Below are 14,708 nucleotides of genomic sequence, written 5' to 3'. Positions count from 1 at the left end.
CCATTTGAGGAACATAAGCCCAAATGTCTCTCTATGACACCTGATAAGCACCACGTACCACAGAAAAGCAAAGTCATCCATAACATGATGTTTTTGTCATTTTATATACTTTTATATAATTTACATAATATAAAAACAAATGCATTTCAGGTTCATAAGAAAGCAATAAGCAAACGATGTTCAAATGTAACAACACACTTACATTATAATCAATGCCAGGCTAAAACCTTCTGTACCTCAGTTTAACTAGAGGCTCAACTGATACTCTCTTGTGATTTGAAGCATAGCTTTGCCTTACCAGATTTTAAAAGAAAGTGACTATAAAGAAACACGAGACTCAGTTATAAAACAGGGATGCACCAGCGTCTCTCTTGCCACTTTGGCCATGATCCACTTCAACCATATGGAACACGATGATGGGTGCACACAGGAAACACGGAACTCAGAAGATCAGGTACTCTTAAACATTGCTACGTGGCACAGCTAGAGCACACATTTCATTTCCCTGTGAAAGACCCAGTTTGTCTAATTTACCTGAGAGTTCCTGAATGAGTTTTAGACCATGGATTCCACATACTGCAAAAGCAAGAAATAAATCTGACGTGACTTACCCTGACCTCTCCTCTGGTACCTCTGGCCTTCAGTCACTTGCCATTTCTAAAAAAAGAAAACGTATGAAAAGCTTACTGTGTGCTTACATACCAATTATATCATTTAATCCAGGATATAATTCAAATATGCTGCTGAATGGCAGCTTTGTTTTTTTTTTTTTTTAATCTTTGACAAGTTGTTGAAAATTGCTGTAATGTTTGCTATCATTAACCATCCACTTTACCAGTTGTAGACCAAAGTGAATCAGGACAGATCTGTTCAGAAAACCTAGACTGCTCCTTTTTTTTCATCCAAATCCATCTGTCTTTAGATTTTGAGTTAAATGCAGCGTTTGGACCTATATTTCATTTTAGCATACTTTTTTAAAAAAATCTTTAAATACATTTCAAAAGAATACACACACCAATTTTCTCTGCCTGTTATTCACTTAGGTCAGTTCCCTCCAAGTCCAAATTTACTTTTTTCCTTTAATCATCTCATCTCTAAATATGTCTACCTTATTTTAGAAGAAACAATCAGGCAGCCAAATTCAGCATGGACTAAGCCACATGGCTACTGGAAATTTCACATTAAGCAAATATCTTGATGTTACAAAATGATGGAAAGACAAGGGAGAAACAGTTGAGTCAAATTCTCAGATTTAACGCATTAATTTTAAGAATCCAGGGACAAGCATTCGGGTGCGGTGGGTTAAATTGCCACTAAGGACCCCTGCATCCCCTATTGGAGTGCCAGGTTGAGTCCTGGTTGCATCACACTTCTGATCAAGCAGATGATGGCCTGAGTACTTGGATTCCTGTCACTCATATGAAGGACCAGGATGGATTTCCTGGCTCTTGGCTTTGGCCTAACCCAGACCTGTCTATTGCTGTCATTTGAAGAGTGAACCAGCAGATGACAGATCTTTCTCTGTCATTCTAATGAAAAGAGAATGAAACGTTAAAAAAAAAAAATCCAAGCTTGTGTGTCCAAGAAAGGGATTGCATTTATTTAAAATACTTTGAAAAGTAAAAAGTTGGAGAAAAATGTTTTGGTATCTACTGCAATTTAACGGAATTATGGGAAGAAAGACTGAAGTGTGTTAACAGGAGAGTCGCCTCTTTTTCTAATTGCAATTTTACTTAAATCAAACTCAGGCATCCTCCTGGAGCCCCACTGCTATTAGAGTTTCAAGTCACTGCTGGCAAAGACACCCGAGCTCTTTAGCCATTGGGCAAAAGTGACTATAAAATAGCAGTAAAATATAAGTTGGCACAGGCACTTCCTTCTATCATACACTGACAGGGAAAAATAATGCAAGGAGAGCCAATAACTGTACTTAAGACAAAAACACACTTATGTGAAAAGCCTGATTCTGAGACAATTAGGTTATAACAGTGGATTACTAGAGTGGTACCAAGAGTCTTTAGTAAGTAAGAGTGTCAATGCATCCTCAGACCCTCCGTGAAGAAAATGAGAAATCACCTCCTATTTCTTGGAAACTGCAATTTGCTAACCATTTTTAAATAGAGGGGGGAAGCTCAGTCACGTGCCCACCCTGTATTCCCCACAGCTTCTAAGGAATGGAACCTTGCTTCATTCTGCAAGCCCCTCACAGCCCTGGCCTGTGTTCTTTCAAGGGGACTCGGCTCTGAACTTTCAGAGGGACGTGTTGTTTTACGTGAACACCAGAAGCTCTACACATCAAGGAAAAACATCAAGTGATGGAGGTTCAAACGGATTTCTAATCTTTGCAGTCCTTCAGTACTGATATTTTACAAACAGAGGCATAATTTATTTCCTATGAAACCGAATTGCTCAGCTCTCTGTTAATAGGATCCTCAGGGCACAAGGGATAGAAAAAGAGTTCTCATAAAAATAAGAAAGCTTCACACTTTCCTGAAATTCAAACTAGAAACAATAAATTAATAATTATGTTTGTCATGATTATTGCATATTTATCATAAATGGTTCTCAGGAAGTCAATGGAACAATGAACTTGAGTGGCCTAAGATTATTATTAATCTTGGCCTAAGAAGGGTTGAGGACCTTTCCTGTTTTGTTAAGGAAGACATCAAGTCAGTTGCAGGTTACATGGTCCAGTGAACTTGTTTTACCCCTTCTCCCTATGCTTTTTTCTCCTAGACTCAATGCAATTGGTTGCCAAATGTTTTCCTCCTAAAAGCTGGCCAGTGTGAAAACCCTCCTCCTTTTGATACAGAACTGTAATAGAATTCCCATCTGGTACAAATCATACTTTTTTTTCACCTCAGAGATGAGAATTTTTCAATCAGCCCCATGATCAAAGAAATGCATAAATATCTTAAACTGTCACTGAAGATGGATGGAGCAGCAGTGTACAAAAGAATCCCCACTACCGCAATGGCAGTCCACCTGTGCAATTACGCAGCTATGAAGCTAGCCTTTGGTAAGCACAATATTCAAACTATTTGGGGTTCTTCAAAGTTGATGCACTCCCATCATCTTTCCTTGAAATTAATGAAAGGGAAGATACAATAAGAGCATTAAAGTGGATGGCATGGAGCAACGGCTCCAGGCAAGCTTTGTGTTCCCTCCTGTGAAAAGTATCACCATTTATTATCGCTCATTAAAATTTAATTTTGTATGGCATCTTTAAAAGGTCATTTTTTAAATTGGAATTTTGTAGGCAACATCACTGACTGGTTAACTACTGTGAAAAAACAAATCTGCCTAGATTTATTGTTTTAAGCTATTATTAAAGAGGCACCTTAAAAAAACAAAACAAATTATTTCCCTCTTATAGTGAAAAATTGGTCTCCTTTCTAAGTAATTTAGTTTGCACAATATTTTCAGTCGATTTTTGCACTTGAAGCACCTTGGATACATAATGAGATGTGGAAAGACATTAGCATATAAAGAGTTTAAAGCTACAGGTTAACTATGACAAATTCAAACCAAAACAGAAACAGTACAAGAATGAGACGTGGAAAAGTGTACCTTAAATATTTTCTTTGAATTTAGCACAATAAGGATTTATTTTCTTCCATTGCATGTTAATTTGTTATGAACAATGATTACTTTGACTTCTGATCTGAAATGGTTTTAGGTACCTGCACAGTTGTAATAATTAATAATTCTTACAACGTCAATACAAAATAAGGCCTTTATTCTCTAAAAGAGGAAAATCTTTATTGCACCATGATTTCCAAACACTTAAATTCTTTTAATTTTAAAGATTTAAAAAGGCTGAGTGACACAGAGAGAAAGAGATCTTCTATCCTCCAGCTCACTCCCCAAATTGCTGGAGTGGTTACGACTGTGTCAGGCTGAAGCCAGGAGCCAAGAATCCCAGACAGGTCTCTCAGAGAGGTGACAGGAGCCCAAGTACTTGTGTTGTGTCCAAATTTCCCAATCAATGCACAAGGCACAGTTGTGGATGCAGAAGCAGAGGTTTATTTGTTACCTGCCGGCTGGGACCCCCTACCAGCACACTGCCCTTTAGCAGCTCACAGGCAAAAAGCCCCTTCGTTTGCATAAGAGAAGTTTTTATAGCCTCACACTTGCAAGGGTGCAGGTCATCTCCTAGGTAGGTTACCTTCTCGCTCTTTCTATGGCAAGGTATTGGAACCTAACATGTTCATTGGCTCATTTAAATGTATAGGCTATATACGTTATGTGGCCGGAAGGCCACACAAAGTGGATGAAGGAGGAGTCACTGGAGGGAAGCATTGGGCCATAAATTCCAGGGGAGCTTACTTTCTTTGTTCTCAAGGACCCCACCTGCCTCCTTCCCAGTCCAGAATGAGGCCTGTCATGGCCTTAAGGCTGGCAAGCGAGCAAACCAAAGTGAGAAACCAATATTTAGCAAGCTAGAGACTCCAATCCCTACACTTGTTCCATCACCCTGTGCTTCCAAGGCACATAAATGGGGAGCTGGATCAGAAACAGAACAGCCGGGATTGGATCCAGATCCCTGAAACAGGATAGCAGGGTCAGAGCCTGAGGCTTACCCCAATGCTCTACAATGCCGAACTCTTAAAAATCTTTTGAATTCCCGTATTACCATATACTTCATATACAATTTACTACTTAGCCCTAGAAGAACATATTGAGCTAGACACTGAGAAGATCTACAAATCCGGAAAACTAATATCTGAGGAAGGTAAGGGATGCCTGCTAAAAAACCTAGGCAAGAAGAAGGTAGGTAGTAGAGTTTAAGTCAAATCTCCACGACTTTCCCAGGTGGCTGCTGTTTCTTTTTTCAGATTCTATTCCAAGTTTGATGGGCAATTATTGAAAAGTTTGGAGAAATATAAATAAATATTTAGTTTATATCAAAAAAAAAAAAAAAACCAGAAGCAGAGTTGGGGACAGAAGGCATGAAGTATCTAAGAAGGATGCATGTAGAAAAGTTCAAGGAAAGTCTAGGGAAAAAAAAGAGATGACCACTGCAACTTCTACTGTCTGGGCTGTCTCCTAAAGCAACCATCTATCAGCCCTAAAACAGAAGCCAATGGATTTTTTTTCTGCAAAGTGAAAAATAGTAAATATTTTCTGCTTTGCAGGGCATACAATTACTGTAACGACTAACTACTCATTTTGCCTTTGCAGTACGAAAGCAACTGTCAACATCACATGAAGATAGGGCGAGGCTAGCTTTGTTCCAGTTTATTTACAACAAAGTTTGGGCAGCAAACCAGGTTTGGTCAAAGGGCACAGCTAGAGTGCTGCAAAAAAAAAAAAACATTTTTATTTGTTCAACATTATATGTCCCAAAGCCTGAAAAAAATAATGATTGACTAACACTGGTGTTAAAAATCATGCCAGCTAATACTTTTATATAGTTTCTTATGTGCTCTTCGTGCACATAATAACTCATTTGTTTCTCATAATATTCTAATTGATCAGTTAAATTTTTTATCCATTTTAGGATTTAAAGTAACCTAGGGATGAATAATTAATTTGTCAAGATAACCCAGTAAGTAAGTGGGGGATCCAGGATTTAAATTATCTAAGTGCAAAATACACAGTAGGATCTCAATAAATAATTGATTATTTAAACGAATGATTAAGTGAATGATTGAATGAGTCAGTATAGAGAGTACTGGATATTTTAAACATAAATATATATCTTGGTCTTCCAGGAAATATCTCTTTTTCAAATAATTTAGGTATTACATAGCCAGAAGCAAATTTTAAAAAAATAAGAAAAGGCAAATGAAATGATGAGAAACACTAATCTTCTATTGAATATATATACATATTTCTGTATTTGATTTAAACTAGTTATCTTATTTTGAATAGCACTGAACTCTGTAGATAAGCAGGTAGGAATTTTTAGATTTAAATGTCAAATCCAGTTTGTTATGAAGCAATGCAGAAAAGAAAAAAGGAAGACAGAAGTAGAAAATGCAGATCAGAAAAAGGGGGAAACCTTGTGTAGAAGAAATGTTGAAGATAACTGTTCATTCAACATGCATTTAGGATGGGTTCAATATCTATTTGGCACCAACCTACAGTTTCATGACACACTGATCAAAAAGAGAAAGAAAAATAATGAAGACTGTCCCATTTATAAGGCTTCCAATAGGTGATAACATAAAATAAACATCATGTAGACGCAGGATTACAAATCATGGTAAGTGCTACAATGAAATGGATGCGCACTCAGAAGTTAGCAATGGAGTTTAATTTAGATTGAAAGATCTGGGAAGGCCCCCTTAAAGGAAGGGTATTTAAACTGAGGGTTGCAGACAGATGGGAATCATCAGAATGAATTCAGGAGAACTCCAATTTCAGGTAGATGGCCAGCACGATTAAGAGTAAAGAGGAAAAAAAGAATTTTACAGTAGAGGTATTTTTTAAAACTCTGTTTTGGGTGAAGAGCAAGTCAAAAATCACAAAGGCAAGTTGGAATAATCCATCAGGGTTTGCTGATCATACTACGACTTTCCCAGGTGGCTGCTGTTTCTTTTTTCAGATACTATTCCAAGTTTGATGGGCAACTATTGAAAAGTTTGGAGAAATATAAATAAATATTTAGTTTATATAAAAAAAAACAGAAGCAGAGTTGGGGACAGAAGTCATGAAGTATCTAAGAAGGATGCATGTAGAAAAGTTCAAGAAAAGTCTAGGAAAAAAAAAGAGATGACCATGAATAAGACTGGGGAGGAAGTGCTACTACTGGGGAGGAATGGATATTTTGTAGGTAGATGTCATTATGAATTTGTGGGTCAGATAAAGCAGGTTACAGAATGAAAATGTCAGGTCTTAGAAGGGCGCATAGGTTGGAATGCAAAAGTAAGATTTCCGGTGCTTAAATGTGAAATACATGAGGCACATTCCTGCAGAGATGTCAGTGAGGCCGTGGATTCATAGGAGTCTCTCTCAAAAGAGAAGTATGTCTCTTACTGCGGTATAGTACTCTAAAGAATACATATCCCATAATTTCTTTATCCAGTCTACCGTTGATGGGCATTTAGGTTGGTTCCAGGTCTTGGCTATTGTGAATTGTGCTGCAATAAACATTAGGGTGCAGACCGCTTTTTTGTTTATCAATTTAAACTCCTTTGGGTAAATTCCAAGGAGTGGGATGGCTGGGTCGAATGGTAGGGTTATATTCAGGTTTCTGAGGAATCTCCAGACTGATTTCCATAGTGGCTTGACCAGTTTGCATTCCCACCAACAGTGGGTTAGTGTCCCTTTTTCCCCACATCCTCGCCAGCATCTGTTGTTGGTAGATTTCTGTATGTGAGCCATTCTAACCGGGGTGAGGTGAAACCTCATTGTGGTTTTGATTTGCATTTCCCTGATTGCTAGTGACCTTGAACATTTTTTCATGTGCCTGTTGGCCATTTGGATTTCCTCTTTTGAAAAATGTCTATTGAAGTCCTTGGCCCATCTCTTAAGTGGGTTGTTGGTTTTGTTTTTGTGGAGTTTCTTGATCTCTTTGTAGATTCTGGTTATTAACCCTTTATCTGTTGCATAGTTTGCAAATATTTTTTCCCATTCTGTCGGTTGTCTCTTCACTCTCCTGACTGTTTCTTTTGCAGTACAGAAACTTCTCAATTTGATGCAATCCCAATAGTTGATTTTGGCTTTGACTGTCTGTGCCTCCCGGGTCTTTTCCAGAAATTCTTTGCCTGTGCCAATATCTTGAAGGGTTTCTCCAATGTTCTCTAATAACTTAATGGTGTCAGGACGAAGATTTAGGTCTTTAATCCACGTTGAGTGGATTTTTGTGTAAGGTGTAAGGTAGGGGTCTTGCTTCATGATTCTGCACGTGGAAATCCAGTTTTCCCAGCACCATTTATTGAATAGACTGTCCTTGCTCCAGGAATTAGTTTTAGATCCTTGATCAAATATAAGTTGGCTTTAGATGTTTGGGTTGATTTCTGGTGTTTCAATTCTGTTCCATTGGTCTATCCATCTGTTTCTGTACCAGTACCATGCTGTTTTGATTACAACTGCCCTGTAGTATGTCCTGAAGTCTGGTATTGTGATGCCTCCGGAGTCATTTGCAACAAAATGGAGGAATCTGGAACACATCATGCTGAGTGAAGTAAGCCAGTCCCAAAGGGACAAATACCATATGTTCTCCCTGATCGGTGACAACTGACTCAACACCAAAAAGGAAACCTCCTGAAGTGAAATGGACACTATGAGAAATGGTGACTTGATCAGCATAGCTCTGACTGCTAATGGACAACTTAATACATTATCCCTCATAGTATTTTTTTTTGTCTGTTCTACTTAATATGACTGGTTTAATTCTGTAATTATCACACAGTTATTCTTAAGTGTTGAAAATTAACCGAAATGTGATCCCTGTTAAACGTAAGAGTGGGAATAAGAGAGGGAAGAGATGTATAATTTGGGACATGCTCGGGCTGACTTGCCCCAATTGGTAGAGTTGGAAACATACCAGGGGATTCCAATTCAATCCCATCAAGGTGGCATGTGCCAATGCCATCTCACTACTCCAAGTGATCAATTTCAGTTCACAATTGATCATAATGAAAGGACTAAGAGTCAAAGGGAGCACATAAACAAGTCTAGTATCTGCTAACACCAACCGATAGAATAAATAAAGGGGAGAGTGATCCAACATGGGAAGTGAGATACTCAGCAGACTCATAGAATGGCGGATGTCCTAAATAGCACTCTGGCCTCAGAATCAGCCCTAAAGGCACTCGGATCTGGCTGAAAAGCCCATGAGAGTATTTCAGGCATGGAAAGCCAAGACACTCTGGCAAAAAGATCTCTGTGAGTGAGATCCCAGTGGAAAGAACAGGTCTTCAAAGAGGGAGGTGCCTTTCTCTGAAGGGAGGAGAGAACCTCCACTTTGACTATGACCGTGTCTAAACAAGATAAGAGTCGGAGAACTCAAGGGGCTTCCATAGCCTTGGAAACTCATAACTGGTGCATAGGGAGATTACTGATGCCATAAACAGGAGTGTCAATTGGTAAAGTCAACAACAGGAGTCACTGTGCACTTACTCCTCATGTAGGATCTCGGTCCTTAACGTGCTGTACACTGAGGCTTAATGCTATAACGAGTACTCAAACAGTATATTTCACTTTGTGTTTCTATGGGGGTGCAAACGACTGAAATCTTTACTTAATGTACACTAAACTGATCTTCTGTAAAAAAAAAAAAAAAAAAAAAAAAAAAAAAAAGAAAGAAATTTTCAATTCCCAACTTGACTCTCACTGGGATTAAACATGACAATAGGTCTGATCTGATTTCATCATCATTTAAAAAAAATCATCTATTATTTTTCACTTTATGTTTCTGTGTGGGAGCAAACTGTTGAAATCCTTACTTAAGGTATACTAAGCTGATCTTCTGTATATTAAGATAATCGAAAATGAATCTTGATGTGAATGGAAGGGGAGAGGGAGTGGGAAAGGGGAGGGTTGTTGGTGGGAGGGACGGTATGGGGGGGGAAGCCATTGTAACCCATGAGTCGTACTTTGGAAATTTATATTCATTAAATAAAAGATAAAAAAAAAATAAAATAAAATAAAATAAAATACATTCAAAGATGAAAAAAAAAAAAAAAGAGAAGTATGTCTTAATGATAGAAAATGGTAATTATCAGGGCCGGCGCTATGGTGCAGCAGGTTAACACCCAGGCCTGAAGAGCCAGCATCCCATGTGGGCGCCTGTTCTAGTCCCAGCTACTTCCCTTCTGATCCAGCTCTCTGCTGTGGCCCGGGAAAGCAGTAGAAGATCTCCCAAGTCCTTGGGCCCCTGCACCCACATAGGAGGCCCGGAAGAAGCTCCTGGCTCCTGGCTTTGGATCTGCGCAGTTCTGGCTGTTGCAGCAATCTGGGGAATGAACCAGTGGAGGGAGATCCCTCCTGCCCTGCCTCTGCCTCTGCCTCTCTGTAACTCTGCCTTTCAAAAAAATAAATTAAAAAAAAAAAAACTTAAAAAAAAAAGAAAATGGTAATTATCACCACTGGGATGACATGAAGTCATGGGTGTGGAAGATCACTTAAGGAAAGCCTGTACAGAGAGAAAAAAGTAACTGATATTCAGGAGTGTGGCAGAGAGTAACTATTGAAAGGGACTGAGAAGTAGTGATTAGATAGGTGCATGAGGCAAGTCAGAAGATGAGTCTTCAAGAAAGAGGTGGGGGGGGTCTGCGCTGTGGCCAGCAGGTTAAAGCCCCGGCTCCATAAGGGAGCCAGTTTGAGTCCTGGCTGCTCCACTTCCGATGCAGCTCTCTGCTATGGCCTGGGAAAGTAGTAGAAGATGGCCCAAGTCCTTGGGCCCCTGCACCCACGTGGGAGAACTCAAAGAAACTCCTGGCTTCTGGCTTCAGATCAGCTCAGCTCTGGCTGTTGTGGTTATTTGGGGAGTGAACCAGCGGATGGAAGATTTCTCACTCTGGCTCTACTTTTCTCTGTAATTCTGTCTTTAAAATAAATAAAATAAACCTTAAAAAAAAGGTGTGGTCAACTGTACACAAAGTGGTAAGAAATCAGATACAATGAGGCCTGAAAAGTGCTCCTTGGGTTTCTAATACAGAAGTGACTGGCATTTGGGCATGGGGGATTTTATTTTAAAATATTTTTTTAATTTTAATGTTTTTGACATATTCAATCTGATTTGTAGATACAATTCTAAGAAGACAATGATATTCCCTTCCTTCTTCCCTCCCACCCTCCTTTAAATGCTCCTTCCTTCTCCCTTTCTTTCTTTTTGTAGTTTTGTGGATAACATACTTTAAATTTATATTACAATCATAAGGCTTAATACTTCACCAACTAAGAAATTTAACAAGTAGAAATCAAAAAGTCCCTAGGTTCGTGAGAATATAGACAATGGCTATAAACAGTAATAGAATGGAAAAATGATCATTTCAACTATTACAGGAAATTTAAAGTAATCATTTTAACCAAAAATATTTTTCGGTCACAGGAAGAGAAATAACATGTGAGTGGCGAGGCAGCATGAGAGTAGGGGCGTTGCATCGTGTACAGACAGCACCCAACTTTTTATGATAGCTCAGTTCATAATTTTGATACAATCAGTGGTGCAAAGCTGCATTCAGCAACAACTGTACTTTAAACTTTGCATTTTGATTTTTACCTTGGACAATGAAACGTGTGATACTCCTTCCCAATGCTGTGGAGCAGAAAACACAGCTCCAACTCTGTCCTGTGATCATGAAGGGAAACCACTTACCCACACTCTACAGCGTGCTGTACGGCTAAGCTAGGATATTTAGGTGGTTACATCCACTTTCAACACAGGACATTTCAATCTATGATGGGCTTATCAGGATTTCACTCCATTGTAAGTCAAGGAGCATTTGTACAGAAAATAGTTTGAAAAGCTTTAGGGTGAATTATAGTAGATAGTAGAGTATCTTCAGAAAGATGAAAAGGCAAGAGTAGTGATTACTAATGTTTGCATGTCAGTTGGAGAATACATTAAGGAGGAGGAGTGAGGACAGAGGAATAACAGTGGATCTGTGAAAAGCTACAAGGAAAAGTAAAAGGATAAGGAAATGCGGGCAAGCAAAACAGAAGGTTGAAAAAAAAGAGAAAGTGTAAGGCAATGGAAAATGAGTTGGGGTTAATAAGTATGGACAACAATAAAAACTAAACTTCGATCAACCGCTGACTCATACCACAGGGATTCTCTGGGAGGGTGGAAGTTGATTCCACATAATAATTTAAGAGTAATACGGATTACACAGTCTCACTTTTTCCCACTATTTATGGGTGCAGTCATTTAAGCTTAGCAACATTACACAGTAGTCGCAGAGCTAATGAGTTTTCCATCCTGTGGGGCTGTCAGCACAGAGAGTCATTTTCCAACTGTCAGGGCAGAGGATTCGGTCTCTGGATGGTGATTACACTGCTTTAAATGTTTATATGGAAACTCTCCCTATCCAGAGGAGGAGCTATTACAATGAGCGCTCTCTGTGAATGATACACTGCTTCCTCTTGTGTTCTCAACACAGGCATGACTAACATGCTGAATCCATCAGAGAAGCACAGACACTCCTTACAAGTTATTTTCTTAAACTAAAATGCATTGTGAAAGACTAGATGTCTATTTCTTTAGTTTTATTTATCTTTTATTCATCTGTTTACAAAACAAAATTTCAAAAATACCCACTAGACAACAGGAATAAGAAACATTAAAATGAGCAAGATAGATAGCCAGGGTCCAGCTGTCATGGAACTTAAGTTCTAATACAGGAAACACACTTTATATTTAGTGAAGCCATCTTACAAACATTTGGAACTCAGAGCAACCTTGAGAGTAACACGGAGTAAGCAGTCTCATTTCAATGATAAACTGAAGGACCTCTCTTTAAGTAGGGTCACCCAGTCAGTACCAACTGCAAAATTATTGGAAATGCAAATTCTGTGGCTTCAATCTAGAACCAATAATTACAAAAACTATAGGATGGGGACAACAATCTGTTTACCAAGATCTCCAAGTGATGCTAATGCACACTTAAGTTAAAAAACACTGGTGTGAAGCAAGACTGCACTAAGTTAATAGACTAGGCACTGTGTAATGAGTTCTAGGAAAAATTGCCTATTTAGATCTGGTTTTCCGAAAGTAAATCCTAGCTTGCTTTCTGGTATAATTTGACACCAAGGATTACAAACACAGATTCCCACAGGTGACATCAATGAATGAAGAAGCCCAGGTGAGAGAGAAAACAGCAGCTTAAGTGAGGTGATGACTGGCAACCAGATGTTACCAGCGAGAAGCAAATAGAAGGAATTTAGCAAAGATCAAAGGACAAATCCCTTCTAGAAAAAGTTTTCAAAAAAGAACTTATCTATGTGTGCAATCTCTTCATTAACTATGAACAAACGCTATCCTCTAAAAAATATGTGTGCAAAAAAATAAAAATAAAATTGAACAGGGAATAAGTGATACAGATTGAGACTGAAAAACCAAGTAAATTTGGTAGAAAGACTGCCATACTGTGAACTTTGGTAGGGTTTTTGATGTGCACCATAAGGGAAGTATAACTCTGCAGGATAAAGCTAAGAGGAGTAGGAAGGAGCTGATTAGATGCCAAAGTAGAAGTGATAGACTTCCATAATGAATTTTTGCCTTGATTGTCTCAATCAAGTTCATTCAAATGCCATCAGTGGAATCAAACACACTATTGCCATTTAAGGTATCCAAAGATGGAAGAAATAGAAGGAATTTGAATTTGCAATTCTTCCCCTATCAGGTATCTGTATCACAGAACTGAATTGACTAGAAGTCTCACAAGTTTAAGACAAGCAAAGCGCTATAGATTGAAATGACAGGAAAAGATAAAAATATTGGATAAATTTATTAGTGTCAGAGATAAGATAAAAAAGGCAAGAACCATGGAACTGTTATGTATCATAACTATAGAGAAGTACATAGCTTTAGAGCAGGAAGACAAAACTACCTGGCACACTCAGCACAACCAAGTCTAGAGGCATTTCTTGTTGCCTTTCTAATACATACTACATGATAATTTTGAGGGCACCTCAGCATCTTTTCAAAGGTTCTTTGCTCTTGGAACATCCTATTTCTTGTATCTATACTCACCAGATGTTCATGGACCACAAAGATGACAATGGTCAGCCAGTACAAAGAGGGGCGCAGATGACTTTCCTTTGGGGGCACTGACCAATGTGGTAGTAGAAGATGCTTGCTCATTTTGCTTCTGTTGTTTTTAATAGAAATGTAACTGAATAGTGTGAAGAGGGAATAGTGAGAATTTTAATACTGTCCCTCTGCCATTGAGAGCCTGTGTCCTAGATGCGTACCCAGGAAGTGCTCATGAACACGAGGTCCTCAGAAATGAATGCCTTTTGCATTAGCAAAAATGAAGCTGCTCTTTTCCATCAGCTTTTCCCAAAGTGACACAATAACATCAGATTCAGCTCAAAGCTAAACAGGCTGATTTTCAAATACTGTCTACTTAGACATGCTCACGGTGTCATTACTTGTGTCAACTGTAACATATATTTCACTTGATTACATACTGACCTGAGTCAGTTTTCCAGAGAAAAATGTCCATTTACATATTTTTAAAGTGTCTTTTGATTAGTATGAGTGTATTCTTTAATTTCCAGTTCAGGTTCTGTTCTATCCTGATTGATTTATTTAATAATCTTATTTAGGCAACAGAAAGGAGTGGGAATTTCTAAATGAAAGAACAATAACCCCACTGGCAGTGTTTTAAATCACATCCTGAATGTTCAGTCACCCATCAGTTCACAAAAGGGTGTGTTCTCACTATACATCCAAGGGTTCTTTCCTCCTGGAATGTCCTTTGATCTAAAATCTTTATTTTTCAGATTTCTGCTTATCTTTCAAGATCCATCAAAGATGATACCTCCTCTGTGGAGCCTTTCGGGACCACTTGAAGCAGAACTAACTGGTTTCTTCCTGCCTTCACAGCGCTCCCTTCTATATGTAGTTTGATTTTTAAATCATTCTATAATTATTTACACGGCTGTCTTCTCCAAAAAACTTGCTCAAGAGTAGAGTCCTATCTACACCAACTTCTAAATCCGGGCACTTCTCTGCATATCTACCATGCAAACTGTTCATTTTATAAATCTGAATGAGTGATGAAACAATAAACCAGAGTATGTTACAT

At 38.5% G+C, this 14,708-nt stretch overlaps 1 long non-coding RNA gene across 7 annotated transcripts in view; it reads right to left on the bottom strand.

The window, feature by feature from the left end:
* Nucleotides 1-14,708, bottom strand: part of LOC138850057 (uncharacterized) — a 1,261,171-nt gene that overhangs the window by 682,043 nt on the left and 564,420 nt on the right. For all 7 annotated transcript variants that reach the window (XR_016235507.1, XR_016235499.1, XR_016235497.1 and 4 more), the window contains one exon: nt 612-657. This is a non-coding gene — a long non-coding RNA (uncharacterized LOC138850057). The remainder of the gene's footprint in view (nt 1-611; nt 658-14,708) is intronic.

This window comes from Oryctolagus cuniculus, chromosome 6 (assembly GCF_051225735.1).
Source record: "Oryctolagus cuniculus isolate XC-2025 breed Fujian yellow rabbit chromosome 6, ASM5122573v1, whole genome shotgun sequence".
Lineage (NCBI taxonomy): Eukaryota > Metazoa > Chordata > Mammalia > Lagomorpha > Leporidae > Oryctolagus > Oryctolagus cuniculus.
This window is presented reverse-complemented; position numbering and strand designations above follow the sequence as displayed.